A 26245-nucleotide genomic window follows, 5' to 3' on the forward strand; every position below is an offset into this window, starting at 1 on the left:
ACAAGGATATCAAATGAATGAAATAGTTCATAACAACATTAAATGTATACTTGCCAAAATGGCATCAATACAATAACACAAACAAGTGAGAAAGAAACGCTAGTAAAACTCCTCCACTAGATCATGCCTACATCTAAGTTACAATATAAAAGATAGGAATCCTCGAAAGCAAGAGGGCCTACCAATTCCGGATGAATGCTCCACGTTCGATTAACTTCAGCCTAGTCTCGTAATGCTCTAGCGTTCACCTGCACCTACATCGAAAAGTAGAGAGTTGTATGGGATTAGTACACATTTGCACTAAGTATGGGTATATGCAAGCACAAACCAAGGACATGCGTGATTAATAATAGCTCTCTCCTAACGATATGAGTTATGGAAGTCAAGTCAGTGGACTTTCCAAATCGGATTAGGAAAGTCATGCTATGAGAGTAACATGCATTATCATACATATCATTTTGCAAACAGTACATAACATATTGCACATATCATATCACATAGTTCATATTATTCGTTCATATGCCATGAGACCTTGGAATCATGGACTTGACATTAAGACTTCCCAAAATGAGGGTTCAACATATGGGACCTCAACTAGGGAGACTCCTTTAGCAAACACAGAGTCTGCGTCATTCATTTATATGTACTTCATTTTCATTCATTCATATACTAGTGCAACCACCAGTTATACCTAGGATGTAGTTTATGATTCTCATTGGGTTCGGTGTGCAATGAACAAGAATGACCTAGTGTCATTATTTAAGTCTAGCTCACCTCTTGATTATCCTATCCTAACACATTTGGTATCGTTCATTTCATTATGTGTATTCTTGAGGCTGGCCTCATTCTTTCTTTGGGAACTTAACCGACATAGATCATGTGAGAATCATGAAATCCAGTGTCTGCCCCACACCGAAAAGAGTTGGAATCACCAGCTAAAGTGACCTGAACATGCTAGCGTATATAGGGAGTCGAACCCTGCTAGATCCCTATATTGGCAGTATAGGTTCAAAGACTAGGAGATATAAGGAGACCATACCGGACATGCGGACAGTCTCATCTCATGAGAGTTACGTGAACCTCCACCCTTCTCGAAGGAAGGCATCACCGCTCATAGCTAGCCTATCGGTGCTCAATATAAAGTTCCATTACATTCAACTCATACATCATGGAAGCTGGCTTCTAGCATGAGGAAATCATAGCTCATTAGATGATTTATCATCTCATCATTAGTATTAAGCATGAATTAACTTCAATACTTTCATTAGAGTGTTCATAGAGACTGGTCTCTTTATTAACTTTACACTCTCATAGGTGAGTACGTTTTGGTAATATTTACTTAGGCTCATTTGACATTGCTCTCATCTTTCACATTAGCCTCTTATCACATTGTCACCTCATTCATTAACTTTAACACATTTGCTTCATGTGCTTCACACTCTTACTTAACCCTTCTAGGGTTACATCATTATATCACATAGATCTTAGGCTCACTTACTTTTAAACGTATGCTAGACTTATGAGTCCACACGTACAAGCCATGAGTCTTCATTCACAGTTTGTCTAAGTGATTCATGTTTACCAAGATTATGTGGTACAAGACTTATGCATCTTGTAGATTTGACAAGATATTGATTTTGATCTTTAGAGGCAGCATTCATTAAATATTGACTTACGTATGACTTATGTGTCAATATGGAATTGGGCAAGGAAACCCGATTTCGAATCCCTTGGACAACACTTAATCTTATTTTAAACTTGATAATTGTATTTTTTTTAGATTTGGGGGACCCTAGTTCGATCCCCATCAACCCCATAATATTTCCTTTAGGTTTCTCCTTTCCTTTTTCATTTAAGTCAAGGAGGTTGTGGGTTTTATCCCCACAAGTTCATTATTTTTCTTTTAATTTATCACTTAACTTTCTCACCTATCCAAGAGGTCGTGGTTCATTCCCCACTCTCCACATTTATTTTCTCCTTTTTTTTTCTATAAACTCTCTCATCCATTCAAGAGGTTGTGGGTTCAATCCCCACTCTCCATATTTATTTTCTCTTGAAATTTTTATGAAATTTTCATATGGTGAGGTCATGGGTTCAATCCCCAATGACCACACATTTTAAATTTTTTTTAAACGAAGTTCATTTTTTTAAAAGTTGGCCGAGACTACAATTTCCAGCAAGTGGAAATTTAGTCTCCTCCAATCCATTTTTTGAGTCTTAATCTCTTGTTGATTTTTTGTAGATTTCATGTAATGATGTCTTGGGTTCAATCCTTAGTGATTTCAATTATTTTACATTCATTTTTCATTGCATTTTACACCACTTTGATTGGCCAAACCCAACCTACCAAATGCTGGATATTTGTTCACTATTTTCAGCTCCTTGTTATCATCATTTGTCCATTAGACCTTAGGACGTTTCATGAATCATTTAGTCATCTTTAAGCATATTTTTTTCATGGTAATATTCAGCAAAGAAAACATTAAGTCCAGCAACATTATACCACTTTTGTACATCATGATTTATCCAAATATTTGCACAAACATCCCTTTTCACATACTCTCGGTTGGCATAAATTAACATGCCTACAATTCCAAACACATAATCATGAACAGATTATCACGAAAATGACATTTTATACTTCACTACCAGCAAACATACCAACAATATGATCTCTAACCTATTTCAGATTGAAATCAGAAGGATACTAGAGACAAGGAGTTCGACAAGAACGGGAACAATCCTAGTTTCAAAATTCGTTGAATTCGTGGAAAGAAAATTCTCTTGGAGAAAGGAGTCCAGGAGAGAAACCCATACCTGACTTTAGTGTTGTTCAACACACGACCTGCTGTCCAAAACCCTCAAAACTTGACGGAAAACCCTTCTTTTTGCTTTACGATTTTGTTAGCTTTTTGTCTATGTTTTTGACGTGTAAATTCTTCAAGTATGAAGGACTTTTGGTTGTGTTTTCTGTTCTTGTATTTCATTAGCAGATAGAACGCTAAAGTGAGAGAATTGATCGTGAAAGAGAGAGGATAAATCTGAGAAGTGAGTGGTTCCTTAGGATTAGGATTGTAGTTTTAGACTTGGTCAAAATAAGGTTTTGTTAAATTATAAAAATCCAATTTATTTAAATCACGCGGGAAAGGACCTTATTTCCCTTACAAAAAGAATCACATTTTAAACCACATTTTAATTCACTTGGACGTCGCTTCCGTCGAGGATCGAACCCGTGATGTCCCTATCGCGAAACGGGTCCCTTCGGGTCGATCCGACCCAAACCGCCCCATTAATTAATTAATTAATAAGAATAATCTTATTTTCCTTTTTCTTAAATCAACATTTAAATATTAGTTAATTAATTTAATTCTCCAATATGAATAATCAAGTTAAATCATTTCTCCCACCTAGATTCAAACCCAAGTGGAGCAAGATTTTGCTCAATGGGCAATTTCGGCCCTCTCTATCCAAAATGCCCCTACAACATATTAATTAAATAATTAATTACATATTTAGGATAATTACGATACTACCCTTAGCCTGGAAAAGACCATTTTACCCCTAGACCCTCCAAACTTAAGATTCCTCTTAAGTCCGGTAAAGACTCATCCGGGTAAATCTTCATATTCGGGAGCCCTACATGGCTTGACCCAACCTTTCATAGCTCAAATAACTCCCCAAGTTAGTTGGATTGGTTGTCGCAACGGTTTAGAGGTCTGGTTCTACGCGCATCAATCCGTGTGAACTTGGTCTAATCACAGGCATTCTAGACATGCTAAACATTACTTAGCATATTCATTTGTAGGGTTGTTACATCAAGTCTTAAACGTTTACAAGTTAAATGAAAAGTATAAAGAAACTAATAGTATCCATCTATAAAGTCTCTAAAATAAAGAGGGAATATTTGGATATGACCCCAATCATCCTAACAACTGAAAAAACTAAAAACAATAACTGAATAATAAAAATTTCTTATGGAATGAAGGGAGGCTTACCAACTGACTCTGAGTTGCTCACTGGATCAACTGTACAATGGATGCTGACCCTAGTTACATGCGACTGCATCATGATACGATGCAGGCCAACTGGAGTCAGCACATTGAATGTACGAGTATGCGAGTTGGAATTCTAAAAAACAATTTAAGCTTGGAAAGGAGTAAGAGGGAAATAATTACCTTGACTCTGCTCAACTTATGAATACTCAAATCAATATAAAGTATTAAAACACATATGATATACATATAAATCTTATAAAGCAACTGAAAACATTCTTAGTTCATTAAAGATAAAGCAATAACAAACTTAACTTTACTCAATTAAAGTAATATAACTTCTGTGGGATATTATCTAACCAAAAACCATCACTATGAGCCTAAGTGATGGTACAATATTTTATCTCATGCTTTCGAAGACCATCCTATACCTTGCCATCGATTTAGGACCTTACTTAACTTAGTGGATCCACAAGCTTAACTTATGTGATTATATAAAAAATATGACCCAGTAATTCCCAATGATGGCTACATGGTTTATGGAGACTTGAGTTATTATGAAATCACATCCCCATATTGGTGCTAAATACTACTCCAAAAATATACTTAGCTTATGCATTATTAAAGAAACTTCTTTATTTGGGTTGAGATAATTGCTCAACACTTAGCTTTAAAAGCTCTCTTAGATTCAATGTTCCCTTTTCTCGCTCAGAACTCTTTTGGGAAAGCTTAGTTTCCTCTTATCTTAAATGTGAAACACTTATAAACTCTTAGGGAATACTTAGTTCCCTTATAACTTTTGAGTAATAAATTCAACTCTTTACTTAGCTTGAAACTTAATTCTTAAGTCATCTCTTTACTTTTTAATTAACTTGAAACTTGAGTCTTAAAACATGGTCAAACGGTGATAAATACTCTTGGAAACCGTTAAGAACTTTGGTTGAACTTGTTTCTTAACTTCTAAACTTGATTCTTAACTTCTTTGACTTTGATCTTAATTTTCCATGAACTGAATTATGGATTCAAGGTTCATGATCTCATGTCTATAGATTATTTCATGATGATTAGATGTAACTTAGGGTGTTGGAATCATCTAAAAAACATATGTATCATAACTTAGGAACTACTACAAAAAAGAGAGGGAAGAATAGGGAGAACTGATGTCCTTGGCGCTCTAAGAGGCGTGGGACGCCAGACCTCAAACCTCATAGAACAGGCTGGGGTGCTCTGGCTTGTGCAGCGCCCCAAGGCCCTACGGACAGAGGTTGTCCAATGGGTCTATGAGAGGCGCGACACCCCAACCCCTATACCCATGTGTTCTAAACTTCTCTCCTTCGTTTTTCATCTCAAAACCCTCTAAACTTCCATGGTTCTTTCCCCAAACACTTAAGATCATTAGTACTATCATGGACCGAGCTACCCGTGAGACGCGGACACGGAACTAGGACCAGAAGTGATCCTAAGCTAACCCTGCTAGCAAAATCATGAGCATACTAAAGATAATAAATTGATGTAGAAGTCAAATCATAATCAAAATGAAAATATGAGGATTCACCAATGATTCTACTAATCTGGAGATCAGGATGTTGAGAACTTAACCTACATCATGAGAAGATGTAGCGCACGTATGCTGTAGTACTTGAAAGACATTGAGCATGTAGGATAGAGTAAAACTGAATAATACATAACTGAACAAGCACAAAAGCAAGTATGATATTCTGAACATGATATACTCAATGCTGAGCTAATTGGATACAATGACCAAACTTATAACTAGCTGAGACTGAATACCGACTAAATTATAAATATATTCAATGCAATATAGTATGACTGAAATGTGGGAGCTACTAATAACCGATAATGATATCATATGAGCTAAATGTGAAGTTCGATGTATACTCCTTATCGAAAGGAACCAATATACTCTGCCATAGGTATAAAGGCATGATGGCGTGATCACTAAACGGATGCCCACAGAGGGCACTTAAAACCTACTTGGCTAGTAGTTCTGGGACTATTTGGGTAAGTTGAACCCTAGTCCAACTCGGTATTATGCTACTCTCAATGAATTAAGTGGTTAATTGATTATGACTGAGTTTCTATAAATACTAGATAGCTCAAAACTAAACAGGCGAATTAAGAATGCAATAATTAATTTGATAAATGATGCATTAATAACTGAGACATGTATAACTGAACAACTGATATATCTAACCTAGCATGTGTACTTCAAGAACTAAAGAATTACACAGCTAGGGTTCTGAAATTCATGCAATAAACTTATTAGTAACATGATAATCTGATTCGGAATATACAACTAACTAATTCATGATAATTTTATGAAGTTCTAGAAACCCTAGGCCTAATCATAATAAGGGAATCAAGAAAATGACTTAATTCTCGGGACCTAACGGCCAAAAGGAACCTAATAGTAAAATCCCACATGGCTGGTGACGAATTCCACAAGAAATCTTTCGATTGTTGGGGCTGGAACTGATGGAAACTTTCTACGTTCTTGAAATAGAGTTCTTGACTTGTTTCTCTTTGCTTGCTTCTAAGTTTTCTAGGTTTTTATTAATTATTTACTTTATCTAAGTTCTAGTTATGATTCTTGGCTTCAATTAGCTAAAACATCATGATTTAGGGTCTAAAAATTGTAGCTTAGGGGCAAAACGAACAAGGAAAATACAAAAAGACCGCTGACTCAAAAGCTGTCACAGTCACTAATCGTAAGTCGACTGATGGTCCATACTGGTCGACCTTCATTCGCGACTGAGGACTGAAAGTCAGCAGGACCATCCACCGAGTTGATTTATGATCCGTACTGGTCGACCGTTATTCTGACTGAGCACTGAAAGTTGACTTGCCCATCGACGGAGTCGACTTATGGACCGTAATTGACCGACGGTCCGTACAGGTCTACCATCGTTCCCAGATGAGGATTGAAAGTTGACGGTCCCATAGACGGAGTCGACTAACAAACCGTAAGTTGAATGAAGGTCCGTAGTTTGTTCCGTCGCTGGCACCTGTGACTTTTGGAAGTATGCATTTTTGTTCTATTTGTGATACGGGGTGTTACAAGTATTACCAATATAAAATAGATTCAACCAAAAAATACAGCTGGAAATATGAATAAAAACGTCAACAACACAACCATAAAGAATTCAATGAAAACTTCAACAATGTTCTTCAAGAACTCAATTTTTTAACATTCAAATAGATTTGATTCGCTGAATTAACAAGATTGTCGTGTGGGTCAACTAACCCAATACTAGGTGATCTGACATACCTTTTTAGGGATTAACCCCGACGAATTCCACACGCAAAGCTTAAAAATTTGTTGATTTTTCTCCTCTTTTCTCTTCATTTCTCTATTCTCCAAGCTCTAGCATGAATTCTATTTTTCTAAATTGAACAAAGGTCTGGTTTTGGCACAATTAATTCCTAAAGACGACTTAATTTAATTAGGCAAGGAAAAGACAATTTTCCCTTCCCAAATCTGAATTGGACTTCTCTTAATCCAACAGGCCAACTTCCATAAATCATAACTCACTCATACGATATCAAAATTGCGCAAACTCAGCAGGCTGGAAAGATTATTCTAAGGATTTTCCAACCATATCTATAACTACTCCTAACTCATCCTAAGTTCGGAGTTATGTTCATTTGAAAATGACCAAGAACTCACTTTTCAACTTAAAATAAATTTTCTAGATTTTCTTGTTCTTTCCAAAAATAAGTATTTTCAGGTTTTAAAATCTTTTCTAGTTCTTTCTAGTTGTGGGATGTTACAAATAGTTAGGGACAACACATGTGATATATAATATTTAGAATCTACCACGTGAATTCATGGTTTTTCTCAATGAAATTTAATGTTAAAACATACTCCTATCTACGACACTACAATCCTTATGGATAAAGACCAAGCGAAGACCTAGATACCATGTAAAATATCTACTTTACAAGCATTCTATTATGATAGTCCATGATGATAAATTAATTTACACTCTTAAGGTGTCCTTTTCATATTAAAAATCCAAACTAATGATTAAGTTGTAAACTTTTTAAATATTCACTACAATCCAAATCTTCGGAGCACAAGTAACACTTACTCGAGTCTTTCTTGTCGTCGTTCTGAAAAGATCACATTAATCATAATTCAATAATGTTTCAGTTTTGAACCTCTAACTGCATTGATGAAATATCAACTCGAGCGTATTTAAAAAATATTCACTAGTATCGATTAATTTTCAAACTAATGATTAAGTTTATAACTTTTTGTAACACTCACTACCATCGAATTGTAGAAATACAAGTAATACTTATTCGAGTCTTTTTTGTCATCTTTCTAAGAAGATTACATTCATCATAGTTCTATAAAGTTTCAGTATTGAACCTTTAACTGCACTAATAAAATGTTAATCTGAGCACGTTGACCAAAAATATTTACCAAATCTAAATTCTGGCAGAACTTAAAAGTTGAAACGCCGAACAAATCAAATTGAAAAAGGATGCCTCAAAGCCCGAACCAACCATCCTATCGAATAAAAAATGATCTTTCGAAGCTAACCACTGAAAAAAATTCGATCTAAGCACGTTTACAGAATATGTTAAGATATGTGAAATTTTGGCTAAAACTTAAAAGCTAAAACGCCTTATAGCACAAACTGAAAATGAGAACTCCAAAATCGAACAAATAATCCTATTAGACAAAAATGACCTTCTAGAGCTAACAACATTGACGAAATTCCAAGTTGAGCATGATTCCCAAAAATATTGACCACATTCAAATTTTTGCCAAAAGTTAAAATTTAAAACGCCTCAAGGCACAAACTGAAAATAAAAGCCTCAAAACCCAAACCAACAATCCTATCAAATAAGAAACGACCTTTCGAAACTATCAAACTGATTGAATTCTCATCTAAGCATGTTTGCAAGAAGTGTTAGTATCAAATTTTAGCCAAAATATAAAACTTAAAATGCCTAACAGCATTAACTTCAAATATAAACTGAAAAATCCAAACAAACACTACTATTAGAACAAAATGATCTCCAAGACCTAACCGCAGTGTGAACCTCCAATTTGAGCATGTTTCCCAAAAATATTGATCAAATTCAAATTTTTGCCAAAAGTTAAAATTTAAAACGCATAAACTGAAAATAAAAACCTCAATACCCAAATCAACTATCCTACTAGACCAAAAATGGCCTTCGAAACTAACAACACTCGTGAAATTTTAATTTGAGCACATTTACCAAAATAAATTAACCAAATCTAAATTCTGATCAAAACTTAAAACTTAAAACGCCTAACAACAAAAATTGAAAATGGAAGCCACAAAACATGAACCTACTATCCTATTAGATAAAAAAATGACCTTCCGAAGATAATCGCGCTGACAAGATTCACATCAGAGCACGTTTAGAAAAAATATTAAGCAAAACCAAATTTTTGCCAAAAGTTAAAAGTTAAAAGGGCTAATGGTACAAGCTGAATATGAAAACTTCAAAATCCAAATCATCCATCCTATTAAAAGAAAAAATGACCTTCTAGAGCTAACCGCGCTGAAGAAATTCAAATATTAGCATGTTTCCCAAAATTTTTTGACCTAATTTATATTTTAGCCAAAAGTTAAAAGTTAAAACACTTAACGACTCAAACTGAAAATAAAAGTCTCAAAACCCCAACCACCCATTCTATGAGTCCAAAGATTAAATTGTATGAAAAATTGTGGTGACAAAATTTCAATTTTAGCACGATTACAAAAAATATTGACTAAAGTGAATTTGGCAAAAATTTAAAAGTTAAAATGCCTAACGGCACAAACTAAAAACGGAAGACTCAAAACCCGAATCCTCTATCTTATTACATAAAAATGACCTTCCTCATCTAACTGCACTGATGAAATTCTCATCTGAATACGTTTATCTCATATATTGACAAAATTTAAATTTTGGCCAAAATTTAAAAATAAAAACACCTAACGACAGACACTAAAAATGAAAGCCTCAACCCTCGAACCAACCATCCTATTAGATAAAACATGACCTTTGGAGTAAATTATGCTGACAAATTTTTTATTTGAGCACGTTCACAAAAATATTAACCTAAGTCAAAATTTTTGCAAAATATAAGATTTAAAACACATAACAGCACAAACAAAAAACGGAAGCCTCAAAATTTGAGTCAACCTTCATGTTAGATAAAAAAAATGACCTTTTAAAGCTAATGACATTGGAAACTTCTAATCTAAGCATGTTTACGAAAAATATTGACCAAAGTCAGCTTTTGACTAAAATTTAAAAGTTAAAACGCCTATCGACACAAACTAAATATGAAATCCTCAATACTAGACGTGGATTTACCAAAGAATTTAACTTCAACGGGTAAATTTACAAACTATTCAAATATAAGTTAGTAATTAATAATTTATCAATATATTTTATCACAGTTGGTAATAATTACTATTCAACTAAAGATTCATACGAATATTACCAACTAATAATAAATATGTTGGTAACTTTTATCAATGAATTAATGATCGGTTGGTATATTACCAACTATTTTAATAATGTTAGTACTTTACTAACTACAATCTTTATTCGTCGGTAAAATTTTCAAATAATTGGATATTGGTTTTTGACAAGTTTACCAACAAATTATATTTTGCTACTAATTTACCAACACACTTATATTTGGTTGGTAAATTTAGCAACGCAATCTTTTCGTTGGTAAACGTTTGGTTAGTAATTCATTAGTAATATGTTAATAAATTATATAAACAATATTTTTGGTCATATCTATCAATTGATATGTACTGCATTGGTAACATTACCAACGAAAGGTATGCTTTAGTAATATTGCAGTTGGTAATCAATTGATAGAATGTTGCTAAGTTTGGCGCCATTTTTTTTTTCGCCGTATTTACTAACTAAAATACTTAGCTAGATTTTGGTTTGTAATTGGTTAGAATTTCGTTTTTAAGTTTTAAATATAATTAAGTTAGAAATATGGATGTAATTTGTTAGTAGAATATAACCAACTTAAGTTGTTAGTAAAATCTATCGGCAATTTGAGTTTTTTTTAGATAATTTCTTAAAGAACTAATGTTGTAAGATTTATTTCTCTAAATTGTAGAAACATATGTGCTAGGGGAAAATTTTATTTATTTGTTAGGGATAAGAGGCGGTAGGATTTATTAATGAATTAAAAAAGGAACACTCATACTTTTATATTAAAATAATTATCACAACCCCACCTAACTCCTTAATTCATTAAATGAGGAAAGTATACATTTATTTATGTTATATTATATGTAAATACATGTTCCAGTTAAGTTACATGGAATACATAAGTAAAGAGTAATTTATTTTTTAAAGAGATAAAGACTGTGTAACATTGTCAAAAATGAACTTTTCCACGTGGCTAGAGAGGATATGTACATTCAAATGATTAATAAAATATTATAAAAAAACTTATAAAATATATCCACGACTATATTGTAACTAAATAATTTTCATGTAAATATATTCATATTAAATTTAAATTTAAAATAAGTATTTTTTGACAGAAGCGATGTTACAGTAATACTTTCAAATTTAGGATCGTAAGTGTTGTATGTAAAACAAAAGACAACCATAAATATTCAGGGTGTTACATAAAAGTCGATTGACCAATTTACAAAGCTGATTGACAGGCCGTAAATTGATTGTCGCTTCGTCTTGTCAGTCATTGTTTGGATGTCAGAGGGCTAAAATCAGGGGTGTTACAATATCTTCCCTTGGAAAATTTTTTCCATCAAATGAAGTCTAAACTTGCTGTGTATGGAGGGAAGGAGATTTAGTTCCTACCCCTAAGTACGAATAATTGATATCTGACTGAATTGAGTTTCAAGAACATGGAAATATGCTGAAAATTCCAGAACAATGGAAGGAACAGGGTACTAAGACTGAATTTACACATGATAAATTGAGATATCGGAGAGGAAACTATTACCTCAAAATGAAACGGACTCGGAAGGAAATAGTTGAGGATACTTGGTCTTCATTACTGCTTATTCTCCAAAGTAGCTCCCTATACGGACTGAATCCTCTTAGATTGTCAAATCTTATCACCCCCTCCATAGGTGATACTTTGAGGAAAGCCCAATCATCTAGATCAAACTCTAAATTCCTTTTCCCTACATCTGCATCGGACTTATGCCTTAAGTCTAGTTCTGATGAGCTGAACATTTTCCCATAGTTTCATAAACCAAATATGGCCCAATCAAAGCTTCTTCACCTACTCATCAACCTTAGGAATGCATAAGCGACCATCTTCTCCTAGGGAGAAAACCTCTATTTTCTGCTGATGAACTGCACGTTCCAACTGGAATAATATATGATCACTATCCTATTTTCCTTAACCTCCACTACGAATGAAGTCTGATCTATTCTGGACTACCACACCACCATCTGATGTGTCCGTGGATTAAATCCTAAGTGAGCAAGCCGATAAACGTCTTTTGATAATTCCTTCCCTTTTTTCCTCAACATGTTGTACAGTACCCTCTAGAGATCATCTTTTTGGCCTTAAGGTAAGAGATAAATTGACTTATAGGCACTGAGATACGACCATCATACTCTAAGACTAGTTCATTGGAAATGAAAATTGAATGGTCCTAGTTATATAATTGACTGAGTCATAACAGGAATGTAGCCAATCCATGTCTAGAATGATATCAAAATGTAGAATTTCTAACTCTAAAAGATCTTGTGAGGTGACTTTCTAAGAGACCGTGACACGAATTTTTGTATAATTGTCTAGCTATAATTGAGTCACAAGCTGGAGAAGAGACTAACAAGGTTTTTGAGAGAGTTTCTGGACATGCATTAATACCACAAGATTCCTTCCAGTGTGGTACCAAATGTAGGCCTATCCCCTTCAACCAATAGGCAGCAAAATCTGCAATCTTGACTTTGAGTGACACCTATAATGTTTGTTACCTTTTAGATGTAGTTGAGAAACTATTGTGAATCTTATTTTGACTAAGACCTATGGAACTCTGTAGAGTTTATCTAAATAAAGTCCTAGATTCTTGCTTTAGTAGTGTTAGTCTATGGAAAAGTAGGGACTACAACCTACTGATTGACCTGAGTAGTGATGTCCTGAGCGAGTACTTGGTGAGAAGCCCTGAGCTCGCCATTTGTGACTTGCTCCTTCATTAGATCTATTGGAGTTGCTGGCTGATTCCTGGTGTTATCTCTTTTAGGAGGATTTTTTTTGAAATGCAAAGAGAAAGAGTTAGAAAGAGATTGAATACAGTTCATACTCACACATGATAAGAATAGAAAGAAAGTGAAGTTTTTCATAAAATACTTAATATGCTCCCTCTCATTAGATGTTGTTCACTTCACAACAATGAAAGAGACTCTACTTAGTGCGACTTTCAAACATCCTAGGACTCTTGAACCAAACTTGTCTCTGATACAATGTTTGTTGTGTGACACAGGACCGATGATCACGAGCGATCCCAAGCTAATCTTGAAGTTGGCATACCATACGCATACTACACAACTTAATATAAAGATACTATGCAGATGTTTAAAATAAGAAATATCTTAAAATGGGGAATATTCAAAGTTGATACGGATATATGTAATGTAGTAAGAGTTCAATAACAACTTAAAGATCAAACTCAAATTTAAAGCCGAGTCTAGTACTATGTGTGAAAAATCATCTACTTAAAAAGGTTACTGGGACATACCCCTAAATAACTCTAGAAAAATTGGAACTAAAATGAATGACTAAATACAAAGAATATGTCTATTGTCCTTTAAATATGAGAACTAACAGTTGATGCTACTAAAATGTGTATTGGGAATTGATCTATGCGTGATGCGGAGTACCTAAACCTACATCATGAAATGATGTAGCGCAGAGTATGTGTCAGTACTTGGAATGCACTAAGCATGCAGGACATAGTACATAGCTTAACAAACATATAAATTGAACAAAGCATTATGAGTAGTGATACAATTTGAACATGATGAAAATACTGGAATATACTAAAATGCAATGACCAAGTACATAACATGTTGAGATTGAATACAGAAGTATAACTGGAAACCTAGTCATAAGCACTAGAGTCTAACTATTGGAGCTATTACTAACCGACATAAAACCACATGATCTATACGCGGAGTCCGATGTATACGCTTCATCGTGAAGACCCAATATACCTTGATATGGGTACAACATCCTGACTGTTCGATGTCTACAACCCATCGAGATGACCCAATATACCTTTCCAGAGGTACAAAGGCATGAATAGCGTGATCACTAAATCTGATACCCATATGAGGGGAATTATAAGCCTTGGCGCACATAGTTCTGGACTATATAGGTATGCTGAACCCTAATCTAACTCGATATTAAGTCTACTCCTAACTGAATATATATAAGACACAATATGAGTTTTTGGAAGGGTTTTTGAGTTGCCTCTTTCTCTTCTTTAGCATTATGCTTGGTGAATTCTAGAGGATAATGACTTTTTGTAAAATCTAATGAGAATAAAAGGCGAAAACCGACAAAAAAGTTGTTTACGGATAAAATAATTAGAAATAGACTATATTACCCCTAAACTAAAAGTCGTCTAGCCCATCGATTGAGCTATATAACGGGCCTTAAGTCCATTGGCGATCCCACCTGTCAGCCATAGTTTGGATGTCAAAGAGGTGAAATATTTGGTCTATCAAGAAAATGTCGACAGGACCACCGACGGAGCAGACTCACGTGCAGTAAATCAATTGACGGTCCGTCATGTCACTCGTCGTTTGGCAATCGCTAAAATATGGGGTTTTACACTTCAAAACCCTATATCTCTCTCATTTATATTCTAAATGAGGTGATTCAAAGTGTGGAAGCTTTCTTTTTGATGGTGGCTTCATTATAGAGCTACTGGAAGTTGTCAGGTGCACATCATTTTAGTTAAAATCGTGATAAACCAAACTACTATAGCTCCTTTCGAATTCTTGATATTGGCTATTTTGATTTGATTATATGGTGCTCATTTTTAGATTTTTTTGGGTGATTTTAAATCCCATGTGTCGGTAAATATAAAAGCTACGTCATGGAGTGTCCATGGAGTGCTGGGCATCCTTTTATATTTTTTAATTTCTGAGTTTTACCTGCTATATATTTTTTAAAAAGATAGTATATAGTGTGATTTATTTTCATCTTGGGGTTTCTCTGTGTTTCGTGCCCCAAATTATGTTCAATTTCAGAAAACATGTTTGGGGGTACTGTGTTGGGTCTTTTGGCGGAGTCAAGTCTTAAAAGTATAATGCAAACTCCAGATCTTCATTTTAACTCCAAAATGACCCATATTTATTTTTGTGTCAAAACGACTATACTAACGTTGTGATCCTACATTTGATAGCATGTCAATGTTCATAGGCCATTTGGAAAGGAAAAGCTTTTGTGAAGTGATTTGCAGTGCGTACGTCAGCCATTAGGTCAGCTATAAATTCCTATATACTTAGATTAAGCTTGAATGTTTGGACTCATGTTGACTAGTGTGAGTTGGGGGAGGGAACCTTGTATTCTTACATCTCTTCTTAGATACGATGTTGAAGGCTTGATTGACATTACTTCAGGTATAGTACCTTGATAGTTTAGTGGTTTAAATTTGTGAATGCTATATGAATTACTTGAATTATTTGTTTTCTAATGCATGTACACCCTTATTATAGGATAGACTAGTGCTTCCTTAGACAATCAAACTTTGTTGCTTTGCTATGTCTTCGACGTGGTGTCGGACTTACTTGATCTTTGAAGGTAATATCTGACATAAAGTCTGATAGTGTGAGCCTCAAGGCAAATTTGTGCCATATTGGATCAAATATGCTCTCTCTCCCTAATTCTACAACTCCTAGGTGCAGCGGTGGTTTGTATTTTTTGCGACGATTAAAGATTGAGTTTTACTAGACTAGGAGCCTTCTGTTGGTACCCTTGGGTGAGGGGTGTCCCAGGGTGATTTGACTTAACATGGGATTCTCCGTGGAATTGACACACCCTTGGTACTCTTGTTAGTTAGGTTATTAGTTTGTTAGGTTTAGTGCTTATTTATGGTTCAATGCCTTTAGTTAGAATTTAAGGCTAATGTCTTATGGTTTGAAGCCATTATTTACACCTTCCTAGTGATGCTTTGGTTTTGAGGCCTAGATTCAATCACCTTGGGTTCTATGCCCAATTCTATCATTTTGGGATTGAGGCCCACATTCTATCATTTTGAGTTTGAGGCCCGAATCCTACCACTGTTGGTTCGAGTCTCGGTTGACTTGTTTTTTTACATGGGTTTGGCTATATTATTCTAGTATCCTTATCTATTTGGTGTAGTTGTCGGGCTTATAGGGCCCGCTCAGGTTTTATATTAATTTTCACACGAATGCACCTTCTGGATTTATGAGCATCTAGGTAGGTTTTGGTTAGTTGTACTTAGATCTATTTTGGTAATGCTCGTGTGCTTCTTTTCATATCCAAGTTGACCTTTGTTTTTGTTTGGATTCTATATTTTCCTTATGTTTTACCTTTCATGCTTGGTCAACATATGATGCCTACCAAGTACCTTGTTTTGGTACTTATGCTACACTATACATCTTTCTATGATGCAAGTGCTAGTACTAGATACCAACATAGATCTTTCATGCCATAATTTTGCAGCTTCTAGATATCGAAAACAAGGGTGAGCAGTTGGCATTATGGATCAACCTATCTCATTTTGTACTTATGTTAGCTGGTCTTTTGCCTTTGAGGCATCTTGTTGTGGTCCACTTTAGGGAATTGTATTGATGTCATTAGACAACTCTGTTGTTACAACCCAAGGGTACACCCTAGATGTAACATAACACATGAAACCTAGAAAGGCTCCACGTAAACCACTTAGAATATCATCATCGCATAAGTAATAACAAATAAAGAATGGAAACACATTTTTAAATATTCAAGAATATTTTTATCAAAACAAAACGAAAGTCTAGACATACTCTGATGTAGGAATCTACTACAATAAAAGTTTCGAAATAGGGTCACAACCCTTATAATAGGAAATTTGAAAAAATATCTAGTACAGAAGAAATGAAACAACAATATAGAACTTGTCCTTGAATCCATAAGGACATCGCCACAAGCTTTGGAGATTAGTTAATCTAAGCTTTGCACTAGAATGAAGGGTCACCTCAAACACCGGAACTTACACTTTGTGGAAAACGTAGAAGAAATATGGCTTAGTACGAAATTACACTAAGTATGATAGCTATGCACAAAACCACGAAAATATACTAAAAAGGGACAATTTAGTTAAAGAGCATGTATTTTATCATGTTTGAGAATCATCATGAAAGATACAGTCAAATCATAATCCGAGAGTATAGTTAATATATAAGTTATCACATTATAGTAGAAACTTTCCATGGATATCCTGAAAGTCTACTTGTGCCATAAAAAAGAAAGATCCCATACATTTACCTATGCTAAATATAATTCCTTGAGCAACCATAGTTGATAATTCAATTTTAAGTTACATTTGGGAATATGCCTTCATCGACATACTCAATGTGATCTTAGCATGGAATCCAGTGTCATGCCCAACACCAGAAAGACGTGTCTTATTTGCCTAAAGTAGAACTATGTGTATTAGCTTTTAGGTGGATCTGCTAGCTAAAGACCTATGAGGGCACATAGTTATAGGGTACAATGATGTTACTAAAAAACCGCCCTTTCTAATGGGGGAACTTCCATCTCATGGATAATTTATATAAGTCCGTTCTATCTAGCGAGGAGCTTCCATCCTATATTAAATATGCACTCTATGCCAAGAGTTACAGCCCACAATTACATGTTTAGTCTTGAATTTGCATTTACAAGTATAAATGTGTGTCTAAACCCTTCACCCAACACAATTCATAAAATAATTCATAGATTCAATAGGCAAGAAGGAACTTTCAACCTTAGAATCATCATATAGTGAGAAGAACTTTCATATCATAATCATTATGAATTTATGAGAATGAACTTTCAATTAACACACACTACAAGAAAACTATGAATTATATGGGAATTTCGTGGGTATTAGCATGAAAATTCGTAGGAAACATATAATCCTTCATACTAATTTCCAGGAAAATTCCCATGTAATTCACAGTTTCTTGTAGTGACAATAACTAGATTATAATCATGTTCGTAAAACATGCATTTATAAAGAAACAATTTGTCATAATTCCCCTGTTTTAACTTTTCTTGGATCAAGAACACATTCTTTAATTAAATAAGGGTTAATACATTCAATACAGATAATAATATGATCAACAAACTACACTACAACAATACATTTCATACAATTTATCTTACAACAATTTACCCACATCAAAGTCATAAACTAGGGTTATGGGGATTTTATCATAAAAACACCATAAAACAGTAATTAAACCATGATGTAAAACAATTCATTCGTTGAAAATGTTTCAAGAAAGAATCCATGACTTAGAATGAAAAACCCAAGGTTTTGTAGAATTGTAAACAATGAAATTGAGAGATTTAAAACTTCATGGATGAAAGGCTAACAATGAATCGGAACTGCCATACCTGAATTGAATATTCCTCATGAATTGGGCGGAAAATATTAGTTCTTGAACCCTAGACCTTGACTTCTTCTTCTTCTACTTTTTCTTCAATGTAGGTTTTTAGAGAGAAATATTTCAGAGGGAAAAAATTTGTTTGGGGTCTTGAATGAATGAACTAATTGAATTAGTTTAGGGGTATATTAAGTTTATATAGTTATTTTTTGATTAATATTAAATCACCCTAATTAATTAATTAACTTACCCTAAGCTCCACCCTTAAGTCCAACTTTCAGACTAAATGATCAACACAACTCTCACGAGAGTTTGACCAAAGAGAGGACGTCCTACCTCGACCCACGACACCCACCTACAGGAGTGGGTCCACCCACATACCGCGGGTTCCCTTTTGTAGGTAGTCTGCCTATTTTGAAAACTTTTTGGGCTGCCTAAAGGTCCTCCCCAAGGACCCTTGGGATCCTTGGGGATCATGTCTTGACGTAAACATTTATTTTTAGTATCGGAGGTTATTTTTCGAATCTAACCTTTATGTTAACCTCCATTTAGGGTATTAGTTTACACATAAGTATCTAGCTTAGTTTTGCTATTTTTTCTTGAATTTTTACATTTGTACTCGTGCTTCCAGATTATGTGCGGGTTCATTCGTATATAGTTTTTGGTTTGCCTCTTGTTTTTGTTCTTGCTGTAAGCACTATTTTATGTTTAGTTCTACCATGGTAGTCACATCTTCTTGTTTTAGGTATGGGTTTGCTTGCCTACTTGTGGATTTTAGTAGGTATCATCATGCCTGGAGAAGTCGGGTCGTGACAAGTTGGTATCAGATCCCATATTCACCGGTCTAACTTGAATAGCTATAATATCTTGTAGAGTCCTACATATAGGTGTAGAAACGATTGTATACTATCTTTAGGAGGCTAAAAGGTGTCTTTAAGACTTCCTCTCTTTTCTATCAATTTTGTGCAGCTCGAGTGTTATTGGTTTCTTAGAATCTCACTTGGTTGACTCTTTTTGTAGGATTACTCGTATGCGCCACATGGAGGCTGGGGTAGGAGTCGACCTCTCTTGTATGGTAATGATGCAGCACTACCCAAATATAGATTGGGGTTTGGATCCTGATAATGCTCAACTACACTTCATCCAGTACTAAGTGTAGGCGATCAAAATATAGTATAAACCCAATGAAAAGGGTGGGTCGATCCCAAAGGGAGTGATACGGTAGAGAATTCAATTACAAAGTGAAAAACATGTTCTAATCGATATATCATTAGAAATTATCAAAGTAAGTAGAGTAAATTTAAGGAGTTGACAATAAATGTCAAATGGGGGGGATTAGGATTGTCAACTAACAACTAACTAAACTAAGGGAGTAATCAAGTAGAAAGAGATATTTGGGGATGTGGTTGATTAATTGTTAATTTCTCTATATGTGATTACTAATTTTTTAAATTCGCTAGATCTTAGTGGGTAGGTTAGGATTTAGATATAATATCCATCTCTCGATAAACTGTCATAAATCAAGTGAGTTCTCTCAAACCTCAATAAGCATCATACTATGAACAACCCAAAACCACAATTTATCTACTCTCTCGAGAAAGATAGATAGGATTGAATTAAGACTCACTTTCTTGAGCTAAATCCACAATAACCCAATCACTACAATATCAATTGATGACCTTAATTCTGAAATCTATTTCTCAAGTAAGCATACAATAATATAATAAAACTGCATGTCCAACTACAATTCATGAGTTAAAACTTAATTATAAATCGAACCCACTTAATAACAACAATTAAATAAATATTTACTGATACCCATAATCTAATGGAGACAATTAGTCACATAATCACACAATCAAGAATGGGGGGTTTAACAACAAATTACAAAAAGTTGGAACTATTACCAACTATGTTTTTCGCAAGTTCGGTAGCAAAATCCAAGTCTTTGTAATGCGCCAAATTAGCTTAGAATGAAAACCCAAGTTGAAGATCTACTTAAACAGTCTAAGAATAGTGTTTGGAATCAAAAGCTCAAGTTAAAAACTCTCAAAAACTCAGAGTAGTAGAACAAAATTTTGGAACTCCCCAAAATCTTTTAAGATCACGCAATTATATTGTTCCAGGTTTTCAGATTTTTGACTGATAGACAATGTTAGTCGAGCCTCGCCAAAAAATTTAATGATGCGCCAAGTGGATTACTCCGTTGTAGTGTTGTCTTATCTATTTACCATTTAAACTCTGTAATTTTAATCTATCAAAATCATTGTCGCCAATCGATTCAGCTGTTCGGCAAAAGTCCATTCCGTCACTAAGTTGCTTTTTAGCCTGGGTTGGCACGATGTAACTTTTTGTTAGTTGAAGTAATACTCAGCGAGTAGCCGAGTGGTCTTGGCCATCATCAGATTTTCTTGTCTTTAGCTTTTTCAACTTTTCCGCTCCTTTTTGCCCGGTAATGTCCTTTCCTTGCTCTTTTTCCTTCATAGTTTCAAATTAGAATTTAAACATCAATTTAGAGCACAAAATAGGCACCGAGGACAATAACACAATGAATAACATGCCATACATGAGTCAAAATCTTAGACTCATGAACACCCCCAACTTAATCTTTTGCTTGTTTTCAAGTAAAACATAGTATTAGTCAATTCGACAAGGATGTCTACAAACAGTGCTACTGAAGACTCAACATGAATACAAACAAAAGGTTCAAACTAGTCATGCAATGCTCAATTGTGCACTCAATGTTTCAAACTGTGAGTAACCATTACCAAATTGAATTAAAGCTCACATTGCTTGCTTCAAATTCAAGTATGAGCTCAACAAAAGCATTCAAATTCCCTCACACCAAAAATGATTACATTATCACACAAAACTCATCAAAATTTCTATAATTTTGGAATCAAAAGCAACTCTTATGCTTCCAAAGATAAACACATGCGTGATTCTACTAATAGGCTATTCCTTATTTTCCAATCAACAGTATTTTCAATTCACTGAAGATTAAAAGGTCTTTAAAGGCTTGAAATGGGGCAGAGGGTAAAGGTATGATCATTTTGGTTTAGTGACTTCTACCTTTATGAAGCATGAACTGTATTTCACTTTATTAAAACAAACCAATGCTTCATGAAAGTTATAGGTGATGGGACAAACAGGTCAATGTTGTTAAAGTTTAATTCAAGTAAATATATAGGCTCAAATGGTGCCAATCTTGGTTCACACTTTCACAATGTGGTCAGAAAGAGGTATAAGATCAATTTTGGTGTAATCTTCACAAATTGTACCTAAGATTGTCTCAGTTGTTTTCTTACATTAGTCAATTGGACTAACATGGAAAGTTTTAGGCACTACCAAGACCATATTTCAAGAAAATCTCACAAAACGATGCATACAACACAATCATCAAACAAAATTCTATTATTTTCAGCTTGCATTCAACGATTGTCAGAACAAGTTAACTTAAAAACCAGCTACTCACAATGAGATGCTAGGAGTTCATATATGATTTATCCAACTCAATTTGCCTCTTTTGATCCGTACACACATATCATTCAACTGAGAGCCCTATTCATGTCATCGATATTGACACAATCGACACTCAAAATTGCAAGAGAACAACCACATTCTAACAAATTAAAAAGTGGCATTTTTTTTAAAAATCGGTTCAAAACTAACATTTTTACATCAAACACAAAGAACCCACTCATTCAGAACCAACATTTGCATTATACAAAAAGGACAGACACGATGCATCAAAACCAATATATATCAACAACCTCCATTAGTCACACAAACACAAAAATAATAACAATATCCACAAAAAGACCCAAAAGAGGTAGGTATATAAATACCTCACCCGACCAACCTAAATTATCAATTTTACTCAAATGCAAAGAGAATAGAAAAAACAATAAATATAAAAGGAGTAAAAATTCTTCCTATCCGGCTAAACCTGGAGAAATATGCATATTTGTGAATTTATCTTTTGGGCATCAGTGCTTGGCTCTGAAATCATCCTTCGCTCCACTGGAGCCCACCATCGAACTGTCCCTCAAATAAGCCGCCATAGATGTCTAGACCATAGATCTCTCAAGATCCTCCAAGTCATCATAAACAACTGTCTCAAATACCAAGCTCATCTCCATCGGTCTCAGCCTTTGACTCAACATCTTCCTTAACCTTAGCAACATCTTCGGTCGTAGTAGCTGGAGGAATCTCAAAACTGACTGGGAAGTGTGTACATAGGACCTTATAAAGATCCACAGTGCCAAAGAACATCGAGATATCAATGGATTTACGTTCATACACATCTCATCGCAGCCCAACAATATCGGCCTTCATGGCCGGTGCATCGGTAAAAGCACCCCATGCTGCTCACAAACATGTGCTCTCACAATAATAATATCACGTGCAAGTCCATGACCATATATCCTCCCTCAAATCATCCTGTATTAGAGCTAAGACAACAACTATGACCCTCTCAATCATTCCAGGCACATCAGTGTCTTCCTGGGAGGCACAAACATAAGCAAATTCAGCCAGGTATCCCATATTGTACAACATTACCTTAGTAAACAGGGGTTAGCAGGATGCAACATAATCACCAATAGGAGGGGAGCAATAAAGTAAGAGGATTTGCCAGATGTTGTCACTGGTATGATCAAATTATTTAACTTTTATGTATATGTTTGATGGATCCAGGAGAGAGAGTCTATCTTTTGTAATTCCCTATGTTGTAATAAATTTGATGTTCTTCCTAAGAAACTTCTTGAGTCATTTTGTGTTTTTAAACCTATTGGTGAGTCTATTCTAGCTGAGACTATTGGTGATTCTATTCTAGCTGAGAGAGAGTCTATCATGATTGTACAATTTTCGTCAATCACAAGATCCCCAAGGATAATTTAGTTGAGTTAGACATGGTAGGTTTTGATGTCATTCTAGGTATGGACTGACTTCATGCTTTTTATGCCTCAGTCTATTGTAGATTACGAGTTAGAAGTTCTAGTTACCTAATAAGCTAGTTATAGAGTGGAGTATAATTTTAGAAGTGCCTAACAGTCGTTTAGTTTTGTACTAGAAGTCGAGAAAGTTTATTTTTAAGGGGTGTGTCTGTCACTTTGTCTGAGTTAATGACTCTAGTGTTGAAACTACTTCTATACAGTCAGTTCTAGTAGAAAAAGAGTTTGCAAAAGTCTTTCCAAATGATCTTCCTAGACTCCCTCCCAAGAGAGAAATAGATTTCCTATAGATATTTTTCTTGATGCTCATCCTATCTCTATTCCACCATATACAATGGCACCAACAGAGCTGAAAAAGTTAAATAGTAGTTAAAACATCTCTTTGATAATGGTTTTATCCGACCAAGTGTCTCACCTTGGGGTGCTCCGATTTTATAATGAGGAAGAAAGATGATTCCTTTAGAATATGTATATATTACCGTCAGTTGAACAAGGTTACTACAAAAAAATAAGTATCATCTTCCATGAATTGATGATCTTTTCGATCAACTTCAGGGTGGCACTTGTTTTACTAACATTGACCTTAGATTAGGCTATCATCATGTGAGAGTGAGAGAAAGTGATATCACTAAGACAATTTGAGGACCCGTTATGGTCATTATGAGTTTTCGGTCATGTCTTTTGGTTTGACTAATAAGCTTGCAACTTGCATGGACCTTATGAGTAGAGTATTCAAGCCTTATTTAGATATGTTTGTTATCATATTCATTGATGTTATTCTAATTTATCCAAGGAATCAGGAAGATCATGCTAGCAATATTAGTATAGTTCTCCAAACTCTAAAGGATAGAGAGTCGTATTCTAGGTTCTCTAAGTGTGAGTTTTTCTTATGTATGTGGCATTCTTAGGCCACATATGGTGATGGAATTAGAGTTGATACTCAGAAAATAGAGATAGTGCGAAATTGACCTAGACCCACATCTCAAACTAATATTAGGAATTTCTTGAGGTTTTCTAGATATTATAGAAGGCTATCGAGGGGTTATCATCTATTTAATCTTTTTTGATTAAGTATACTTAGAAAACACTGAAATTTCAATGGTTTGAATCTTGTGAGAAAGACATTCAGGAATTGAAATCTAGGTTGACGTCTGCCCCAATATTGACCTTAGTAGAAGGTACACAAGGTTTTATGGTATATTATGATGCTTCCAGCGCTGGACTGTGTTGTGTATAATTGCAGAATGGAAACATTATAACTTATGCTTCCTAAAAGCTTAAGGTTCACGAAAAAAACTACCCAACCCATGATATAGAGTTGGATACCATAGTTTTGCTATAATGATCTGGTGTCATTATCTTTATGGTGTTCATGTGGATCTTTTCACCGACCACAAGAGTTTTCACTATGTGTTTAGTCAGAATGAGCTTAATCTCAGATAGAGGAGGTGCTTTGAGTAACTCAAGGATTATGATATGAGTATTCTTTATTATCACCTGGGTATGGCTAAAGTTGTTTATGATGCCTTGAGCACACTGTCTATGGGAAGTACTGCCTATGTTGAGGAAGACAAGAGAGAGTTAGCAAAGGATATGCACAGACTTTCATGACTCGGAGTTTGATTGATGGATTCCAATGAAGGAGGAAAGGTAGTGATGAATAGGGATGAATCATCATTAGTGTATGAAGTGAAAGGGAAACAAGACCAGGATCCTATTTTTCTTGAATTAAAGGCAAACATTCATAAGAAAAAAGTGATAGCTGTTGAACAAAAGGGAGATGGAATATTGAGTTATCAAGATAGATTGTGTGTACCAATGGCGAATTAACTCCAGGTGAGGATCATGGAGGAAGCTCATAGCTCCATATATTCTATTTAATTGGGTTTCACAAAGATGTATTGTGACTTGAGAGAGGTTTATTAGTGGAGTAGTATGAAGAAGGACATTGTAGAGTTTGTTGCTAAGTGCCCGAACTGCCAAAAAGTTAAGCTAGAGCACCAGAGGCATGGTGGTGTGGCTCAAAATATAGAACTTCCAAATTTAAAGTGGGAGATTATCAATATGAATTTTATTCTAGGTTCACCACGGCCTCGCAGAAAACATGATTCGATATGGGTGATTATAAAGTAAATGACTAAATAAGATCATTTATTACAAGTAAAGACTACCTATTCAACATAAGATTATACTAAATTATATATTCAATAGGTACTAAAACTTTATGGAGTTTTCGATTTCCATTATCTCATATATATGTGCATAATTTACTACACCATACTGGAAGTCTTTCAAGAAAGGTTTGCGTGCGAAAGTGAATTTTTTTAATGCTTTTCATCCTCAAACTAATGGTCCAATCATAGAATACTATTCATACATTAGAATATATGTGTAGGTCTTTTGTGATCGATTTCAAGGGTAATTAGGATGATCACTTACCTTTCATAGAGCTTGCTTACAACAATAGTTATCATTCTAGAATCTGGATGACTCCTTATGAGGCTCTTTTATCGGAGAATATGTAGATCTCTTATTAGATGATTTGAGGTTGGTGAAGTTGGGTTGATAGGAGAATACTTAGTTCATCAATCTATGAAGAAATGTAAAGATTATTCAACAGAGATTGAATACAACAGAGAGTCATCAGAGTTCCTAATACAAATGTTTGGAGAAGAGACATAGAGT

General features: G+C 34.7%; 1 pseudogene; it reads right to left on the reverse strand.

Moving 5' to 3' along the window:
• The window catches only part of LOC107030036, a 60408-nt pseudogene extending 37255 nt beyond the window's left edge, over positions 1 to 23153 (reverse strand).
• Positions 23154 to 26245: the final 3092 nt, after the last annotated feature.

This window comes from Solanum pennellii, chromosome 9 (genome assembly GCF_001406875.1).
Source record: "Solanum pennellii chromosome 9, SPENNV200".
Classification (NCBI taxonomy): Eukaryota; Viridiplantae; Streptophyta; class Magnoliopsida; order Solanales; family Solanaceae; genus Solanum; species Solanum pennellii.